Source organism: Suricata suricatta, chromosome 12, assembly GCF_006229205.1.
Source record: "Suricata suricatta isolate VVHF042 chromosome 12, meerkat_22Aug2017_6uvM2_HiC, whole genome shotgun sequence".
Taxonomy (NCBI): domain Eukaryota; kingdom Metazoa; phylum Chordata; class Mammalia; order Carnivora; family Herpestidae; genus Suricata; species Suricata suricatta.
Genome location: NC_043711.1, coordinates 12,265,064 through 12,273,997, shown reverse-complemented (window position 1 = coordinate 12,273,997; position 8,934 = coordinate 12,265,064). Strand labels below are relative to the sequence as shown.

The 8,934-nt window shown below is 51.8% G+C and overlaps 1 protein-coding gene and 1 long non-coding RNA gene across 5 annotated transcripts in view; one reads left to right on the top strand and one right to left on the bottom strand.

Annotated features, from left to right (window-relative positions):
* Positions 1-588: 588 nt before the first annotated feature.
* LOC115273032 lies at positions 589-8,898 on the bottom strand. The gene is made up of 2 exons (XR_003900620.1): positions 5,089-8,898; positions 589-4,357 (listed from the first exon to the last, which is right to left on the bottom strand). It is a non-coding gene; the product is annotated as an uncharacterized LOC115273032 (long non-coding RNA).
* The window catches only part of CHERP (calcium homeostasis endoplasmic reticulum protein), a 22,856-nt gene continuing 18,760 nt past the window's right edge, over positions 4,839-8,934 (top strand). The window contains exons 1-3 of one of the 4 annotated variants that reach the window (XM_029915911.1): positions 4,839-5,185; positions 6,567-6,785; positions 7,389-8,783. The gene's annotated coding sequence lies outside the window, so the exon portion shown is untranslated. The remainder of the gene's footprint in view (positions 5,186-6,566; positions 6,786-7,388; positions 8,784-8,934) is intronic. The other 3 variants (XM_029915908.1, XM_029915910.1, XM_029915909.1) reach the window with 3 other exon arrangements.

The window sequence follows — 8,934 nt, the reverse complement described above, 5'->3', positions numbered from 1 at the left end:
CTCATGGTTCGTGAGTTCAAGCCCCGCGTCAGGCTCTGTGCTGACAGGACCACTTCAGTGTCAGAGCCACTTCAGATCCTGTCCTCCCCAACTCTGCCCCTCCCTGGCTTGTGCTCTCTCCCTCTTTCTGTCTCAAAAAATAAATAAGGCATTAAAAGTAAAAACTGAATGTAGGGGTGCCTGGGCGGCTCAGATGGTTAAGCGTCTGACTCTTGCTTTAGCTCAGGTCATGATCTCATGGTTTGTGGATTCAAGTCCTGCTGACAACATGGGGCCTGTGTGGGATTCTACCTCTCTGCCACCTGCCTGCTGGTTTGCAGGTCTCTGCCCTTCCTAGGCTGCCTGCACAGGAGAGCAGCTCAGGCAGCCAGTGGGGCATCACAAGCCACATTCGGCCTGCTTTTCTGTGAACCAAGAACAAACCGCCTTTCCTGGTGAACATCTGCCATCAACTCATGCGGGGAATCGCAAGAAAAGCATTCTACTCTTCTCTGTAACAGACCTGTAGTTTAAGACCTATTTAATTACCACATTCTGAATACTGTGAGGGTCTGAGAAACGGCGAGTAATCAATCAGCGACTCTGAGATGCAATTTAGCAAGGACCGTTTATTGTCAGGCCAAACCTCCAGCACGCTGGGGTCCACCATCCAAAATGGCGACCTCGGAGTCGGCTCACAGGCCTCTTTTAAAGGGCTTTAGGGGATTTCCATGGCGGTTTAGGTTACCTTTTACATGATTGGTTTGTTCTTGCGTTAGACCTAGTTGGCCTTCCTTTTTCCACTGGTTTAGAGCCATCAGGGTATGTTCGAACCTTAGTAACTAATTACCGGTTCCCCATCTCATGATCTGGTGGTTCTAGAAACTAACTGCCAGTTCCCCATCTCGTGATCTGGCAGCATCCTGATTGGTTGTTTCTCTCTGGCAGTTATTCTAAGAATTCCAGGGGTGGCCAGAGCTTGTTTTTGGTTTGGGCTGAATGGAGAAACTTTTAAAAATGGAGTAGCTCTGGTCAACCTAGGTCTTTCATTCCCCTCTTGAGTGTTAGTACATCTCACATCCTTGGGATGTATTGGCGTCATAGTCTATGGTGGTCTCATATGGGCCGGGGGTAGGTTTTATTTGGGCAAACTGGGATCAGAGGACCACACGCTAGACAGGGGAGATCTGCTCCATAATAAATGTAACAAAAGCATTGAGGACGCAGGGTCCACAAGTAAACAGGAGGAGGAGTATGATTAATGGGCCTGCGAGAGCTGAGATCAGGGCGGTCAGCCAGGGAGACCAGTTGAACAGGGACTTGTACCAGGATTGGGAGCTTTCCCTTTCAAGTTTTCTCTCATGAAGCCTTTTTCTTAATAGGCTCATGGATTCTTTTACAACCCCTGAATGATTTGCGTAAAAGCAGCATTTTCCCCCGAGTGCAGTGTGGAGTCCCCCTTGTTGGAGGAGGTCTAGACCCCTTCTATTTTGTAGGGCAACCTCATCCAAAAAGAGTGATTCTTGTAGGTGAGAGATTTTTCTATTTCTTGTAAGTCAGTCAATAGCTAAGCGTAGACTCTTATAATTTTGGCCTTGAACTAACGCACTTGTTCCCGCACCTAATGCCCCGGTAACCCCTTTTCCAAGGAGGGAGGAGGGTAAGACTGAAGTAGCAATCTCTTTTTTTTCGTGCCAGGGAGGGGGCTCAGGGCTCCCAGAGGGCGATCATTTGTTCTTCCGTACGGTATGAGACTCAGGGATGAGGTGGACCAATAGGCAGAAGCCACCAGTCTGGTTTAACACTTGTGTGTGTAAACAGGGCGTTAACCCTGAAGTGCAGGCCCACCAGGTGTTATTGGGCAGGACCAGAGAACCTGATGAATTATACTGGTGGCTCTGATTACAGAGGTACGAATACACAAAAGAGGGGTTCCCAACACAGAGCCCCTGGCCAGAAACTGACTGGACGGGGAGCCCCTTTGAGGACTGCCATCTACAGGAGGACGCGAGCTGAGTGAGCTTAATGCTGGCGGCTGTAGCTACAGCATCGTAGTACGGAGGGTTAGCACTGAGGCAAAGCCAACAGTGGTTTGTGAGGTTGGGTCGGGAATCGTGTGAGACCAGGAAGGAGGCATTAAGTATGTCAAAGGGCCCTGGCTGGATCATAGGTAAGATTTCCTGAGACCAGGAAGAATTAGGAGAGGGGGGGAGGGTGGGGGGCAGCGGCTACAGTTGGTTGGGACTTTGTCCCCTGGGACTAGAATTTTATTTGGGCCAATCCCGGAGGGGGTCCCATATTGGACTATCTGGCGGACTGTGAACAGTGCCCCTGGGTCTCTTGCTCCAAGTCTCGTTTTTCAGTATAGGCGAATTCCCCATGTGAGGCCCTCTTTCCAGCGGCTGTCCCTTTTACCAGATTCCGTGAACTTAAGGACTACTGGGTTACACTTACCTACGTTAGTCTTACAAGGGAGGTATTCTGAACTCCGGGAAAGGATGATAAGGTCCGTTTTGTATGGGGCGGACCACCAAATGTGTCCGGTAGACACACAGTCCCAGGAGGCACAACAGGATTCTCCTCCCCATTTTCTCCAATGGTCTTTACCTGGGTATGCCCAGGGCACGCACAGAAATAATGTTTCTGAATGAAACTATCAGCCCAAGACAGTTGGAGTAATTCCCCTAAATCAAATTGTAAATCGGGGAAGTAGGTGGAGGGCAGGGAGGTCTGGGATGAGTTTAAAATGTCTCTGATAGCAAAATGGACTATTTGCCACGTAGTGTTGGCAGGTTGATGAGGGTTTTGACTTTTGTCCGCTTTTATGGAGAAGAGAGTTAGTAAAAAAAAAAGTTGGAAGGGTTAAGAGCAACAAAGTCTTATCTTTAGAGGATCCACGGGGTGACACTGGGCCTTCAATTGGCTCTGGCTTTCCTTGGTGGTCTGTCCTGGTCTCTTGCCGGGCAGCAGTTTAACCGGAGAGTGGTGAATCCAGGTGCAGTTGCCGTCCACCTTTACAGCCGTCGGGGTGGTCAGGATTACAGTATGAGGTCCATTCCAGCGGGGTCCATTCTAAGGTTAATTTTGTTAGGGTCTCTTTTAGAGTTCTGTTAATCCTTTCTACCTGGCCTGAACTTTGGGGGTGATACACATGATGTAATTTCCAATGTACCCCAACGCGAACATTAGTCCTTACATTACCTGAGAGATGAATGTGGGTCTGTTGTCTGACCCTAGGGTAACGGGACAGCCATGCCAGGGGGTGATGTCTTCCAGCAATCACTTAGCCACAGTGGAGGCAGGTTGTTTTTGTGGGAAGGCTTCAGGCCATCCTGAGAAGGTGTCTACAAACACTAGTAAGTATTTATACCCATATCGTCCAGGTTTTATTTCTGTAAAGTCCCCTTCCCAGTGGGCTCCCAGCAATTGGCCCCTTTCTCGTTTCCCTCCTGGAGGCCCATGAGTGCCCTTTGGGTTGACAACATGGCAAGCCCTGCAGTTAGAGGCAATATCCTCTATTATTTGGTTGAGGTCAAATATTTTAAGGTCACTATGTATGTAGAATAAGTTCTTTTGTTTTTTTCGTTCCCAGGTGGGTAGCCTTGTGTATATCCGTTAGGAGTTGTTTGGCTACTTTGTCTGGCAGTATAGTGTGTCCATCTACTGTGCATCTCCAGCCTGAAGCCTTGGAGTATGTATTTGTTAGAGAGCTGAAGTTTTTATCATCCTGGTCTGAGTATGTCTGAGTATGTCTGGCAGTCCCGGTTAGGAATGGCTAAGAGGACCCTACCGGGTAAAGCTGCCTCCCTGGCAGCATGGTCAGCTAATCGGTTACCCTGAGCCTCGGAGGAATTTCCCTTTTAGTGTCCTGGGCAGTGGATTACTGCCAACTTCCGCGGGAGCCATAAGGCTTCCAGGAGCTGTAAAATCTCAGCTTTGTTTTTAATTTCTTTTCCCTCCAGTTAGTAAGCCCCTCTCCTGATATATGGCCCCGTGGACATGAGCCATGGCAAATGCATATCAGCTGTCCGTGTAGATGTTGGCAATTTTGTCCTTGCTTATGATTAATGCCTGCCTAAGAGCAGTAAGTTCTGCTTTTTGTGTGGATGGCCCTACAGGCAAAGCTGTGGACCAACAAACTTCAGTAAGGGTGGTGACTGACGCCCCTGCCCTCCTCGTACCTTGTTCCGTGAAGCTACTCCCATCTGTGTAGAGGGAGACATCTGGGTCAGGCCATGGCATATCCCGCAGGTCCGGTCTGGTGCCCTGGATGGCCTCCAGAGTCTCAGAGCAGCAGTGAAGGATGGTGTCACAGGAATCGGGCAGTAGGGTGGCAGGATTCAGGGCCATGAGTGCCAGGAACCTAACCCGTGGCGGACTGAGGAGAAAGGCCTGATTATGAGTCAGCCGAGCATGGGAGATGCATCGATCAGGTGGGTTTTTTTAATATTCCCTCTCTGGCAGGAGGGGTGGTTATGGCTACTTCTTGTCCGAGGGTTAGTTTGTCTGCATCCCTTACGAGAAGTGTGGTGGCCGCAATTATGCAGAGGCATGGTGGCCAGCCTGCAGCTATAGGATCCAGTTTTTTTGCTAGATAGGCCACTGGCCGTTTCCAGGGACCCAAAGTCTGAGTCAGAACCCCTTTTGCAATTCCTTTTCTTTCGTCCATGAACAAGTGGAAAGGCTTGTGTAGGTCCAGCAAGGCCAAGGCTGGAGCCTGAGAGAGCCTTTTTAAGACGCTTAAAGGGTGACTCCTGCTCATGGGTGCATCGAAGGCCCTGGTCAGGTCCCCTAGTGGCTTCATATAGGGGCCGAGCAATCTCGGCGAAACCGGGTATCCAGAGTCTACAAAAGCTAGCTGTCCCCAAGAACTCCTGTACTTGTCACCTCGTTTGGGAGTAGGGATACTCATGATTGCCATGTGCCTTGCAGGAGACAATCTGCGAAGGCCCCCCCTTGAGTATGTATCCCGGACAGGTTACTTCTGGTTGGCAAAGTTGGGCCTTTTTAGGCCGACAGGGTTTTTAACAGAGCCTCTGTGGCCCGGTGACATTGTTCTACACTTGGGGCAGCCAGTAGTATGTCATCCACATACTGGAGGAGGCTTACCTCTGTATGTTCTCGTCGGAGCTCACCTCAGCCCTCACGGACAGCCTCATCGAAGATTGCTGGTGGAATTTTGAACTCTTGTGGCAACCAGGTCCAGGTGAGTTGTCCATTGAATCTCACCATTCAAATGCAAAGAGGTGTTGGCTGACTGGGGCTAGGCGGAGGCTGAAGAACGCGTCTTTTAAGTCGAACACCGTGTATACTTTGTGGTCGGGTGGCAGGGTGCCCAGGAGGGTGTATGGGTTTGGTACCATTGGATGGATATCCTCAGTCCAAGAGTTTACTTCCCGTAGGTTCTGCACCGGCCGGCAATCATTTGTTCCTGGCTTTTTGACTGGCAGCAGGGGGGTGTTCCAGGCAGATTGACATGGTGTTAAGATACCATGGTCCCATAACCGTCGAATCTGGGCAGGTGTACCCCTGGTTTTAGGGCTACTAGAATTGGGGCCCGATGTTTGGCCATCCGTGGGGGGTTATTTTCAGCCCATACCTCAGGAATTGTTTGTTTTAATTTCTGTAGGAGATTTTGAGTCTCTGTGGGAGGGAACATGAACAAGTGGTATTCATCTTCTAGTTTCACAGTCAGAGGGCCCAAGGGGTCTTTGTTGACAGTCACTCCTTTAGGGTCAAAACATATCTGGGCCCTCATTTTGGTCAATAAGTCCCGTCCCAAGAGGGGGTAGGGGCACTAGGGAATGACCATAAAGGAATGAGTCACGAGGCCATTACCTAGATCCACCTGTCTTTGGGTGGTCCAGGGGTATATGTTCATCCCTGTTGCTCCTTGGATCCAGGCTTGGTTTTTGCTTAGGGGGCCCAAAGGTTGTTTTACGACAGAATGTTCTGCCCCCGAGTCAGCCAGGAAGCGGACATCTTTCCCCTCCACTTTTAGAGTTACCCAAGACTCAAAGAGGGGGTTTGAGCCCCGTTCCCCTCATTCATCTAGGCCCGACAGTTCCAGTACCTTTTTAGGAGGCTTTGGGCGATGTGGGCACTGGTTTTCCCAATGTCCCGGCTTTTTATAATATGTGCATATGTCCCGGGGAAGGGATGGCCACCTGTTTTCTGGGGGTTGAGAGTCCCCCTCCACAGGGTCCTCCCTTGAAGCTTCTCTCCCTTCCCCTCCTCTGCCCTTCACCCAGGGCTCTGGGTATTTTTCGCCCAACCCGGCTGGCAGGAGGACCCCTGGCAATCCATGGGTCTATCTTCTGGAGAATCACAGTTATTGTATATCTTGGTAGCTATAGCCACTAGTTTGCTGAGCACTTCTCCCTCAAAACCCTCAAGTTTTTGGAGTTTCCTTCTAATATCCGGAGCAGACTGATTAACAAAGGAGAGATTTATTGCAATTCTGTTTTCTTCAGCCATAGGGTCCAAGGGGGTGAACATTCGATAGACCTCTAGCAGGCGCTTGAGGAAGGCTCCCGGGGATTCATCTTTTCCCTGTATGACTCCGCTAACCTTACTCAAATTGGTAGGGCGCCTGGCTGCTGCCCTGAGACCCCCCGTAAGAACCTGGCGGTAGACCTTCAGCCGCTCCCTACCTTCAGTCGAGCTGTGATCCCAAACGGGGTGTGTGAGGGGAAAGGAACTGTCAATGTCTGCCGCATTCGTCGTTGGCCGGCCATCCCGGCCTCGGACCACCCTGTGGAACTCGGTGGTGAATAGGACCTGGAGAAGTCCTCCCAAGTGGGCTGGTGGGTGAACAGAATGCTGTCCAAAAGGCTAATCAAAGCCTGAGGTTTTTCTGAGAAAGGGGGATTCTGCATTTTCCAGTTATAAAGGTCACTAGTGGCAAAGGGTAGGTAGGACAGAAACATCTGACCGTCTGGCCCCGGGGTCCTGCCGCCCGGAGCAGGAGGGCCGTGGGCGCAAGCCGAACTTGATCTCCCCCTCGTTTGCGCCCAGACCCAGTGGAGGGTGGGCTCAGAGGTTCAGGGTCCTCCTCGGTGTCAGTTGAGGAGGATGAAGGGGAAGGGTTAGTGGGGACCTCGGGGTAAAGACGGGAAGCATGGGAACCATCGGGAGAGCCCGCTGACACAGAGGGCTCAGGACCAGAGGGAGGCAGCACATAAGGTGGCCAAAGAACCTCATTGTCTTCTGGGGCCCAGGGCTCTTAATACTTCCGGTTCTTAGGGTGGCGGTAATTTCTTAGCCACTAGGGTCCTAGGAGGAAGAAAAGGTTTTAACCAGGGCGGGGGTGTTTCTAAAAGGTACTGCCAGCCTATAATGTATGGAATCTGGTCCAGATGGCCGGGGTCACTGAAGATTACTTCTTTTGTTCTCCTGACAACCTGCAGGTCAAAGGTTCCCTTGGATGGCCACCCCACATCAAAGGTTGGCCATTCGAGGCTGCAAAGCATACGGAGTCAGCCTGGCTTGACATGTTGGCTGGTGGAGGATACAGCATTCCTGAAATCGTGAATATGGCTGATTATGAGATCTAATGGGGAGGAGGTGGTTTGCCACATCTTAAGGACAGATATGACAAAAACGCGAGACAAACAGCAACAATTAACACAGATGGCAGGCAGTGACTAATAAAGTTTTTCTGGCGGCTGCGCCCCTTAAGGGGACCTGTACAGGTAATGAAGATAAAGACTGAACCTGAAAACAGACCCGACAGACTCACCTCCGCAGAAGGGAGTCCTCTGGGTGAGAGTAGGGCGTCCTCATCTCACCAGCGCAAGAATGAAGAGCGCGTCCAACTCGTTCTGTATGCGCCCCAAACTATCTCCTCCAGGGGTCGCTGATTTAACCCGCATAATCCCAGAGGAGCCCCCAAAATGTCAGCTTTCCAAATGGAGTAGCTCTCGTCAACCTGGGTCTTTCAAATTACCACCAATTAAAAAAAAAATGTTAGAGACATTTTTCTCCTTGGTTATGCAACTACCTGCATGATATGCTCCATTGTGCCTCTTGGCCCACAGCGCCTAAAATATTCGCTATCTGGCCCTTTATGGAGGAAGGTGGCCAATCCCTGGCCTAGGGCAGTAGCTGGCAGACAGGGGGCAATCCGCAAGTGTCAGGTGGAGAAATCTGTTACCAAACAGAGAAATGTACGGACATAGATTTGCACAAAAAATACGGAGGCTGAGCCAGCCTAGCGTACCAACGGCAATCGCAAGGAGGTCGCGTAGCGGGGACGTCCAGTCCACGTTCTCTAACGTTTAGCGCTGCTTGTTTTATCTTTGCCCACCACCAACACGCGTTCACTTCGTCATCATCTGAGGAGGACTGTGCATCTTTCAGAAGGCGCCGTGCCCTCTGGGTGCGCAGTCTACAAGGCCGAGGCCCCCCCACAGGTCGTGGGCGCTCATTCCACGCCGCTTGACTGCACGGAAACCACGCGAGCCCCGAGGGGACGCAGTGAAGCCGGCGGGGTGGGGTCCCCCGCCCCAAAGTCTTCCTCACCAAAGCGCTGGGTCGAGCGAAAGACACTAAACGGGAGGATCTTGTGAAGCTCCATAAGCCCAGTTCCATTCCCGCCAAGCCCGTCGCCTCCCGGTTCTAACGCCGAGGAAGATGTGACCGGCGCCACGGCCCGGGAGCCTCCCAGACGCACCTCACCTCGCAGTCTTCTCACCGGAACCTCGCGAGCAGGAAACACAGGCTTTGTCCGGCGGAGAACGCAACTGCCAGGCCTTTCACAGCGGCGACGCCGGTTTCAGAGGACGCCGCGGCGGCGGCTAACGGTAATCCGCGCCTTTCCACACGTTTCGGGGCGGAGCGTGATACCGACTCACTGCGCGCAAGCGCGGGAAGACCCCTGCGCGTGCGCATCCCTAGCCCCTCCCGCGCGATCGGCTTGGCGCGGCCTCTTCCCGCCCGCCTTCTGCCCTCACT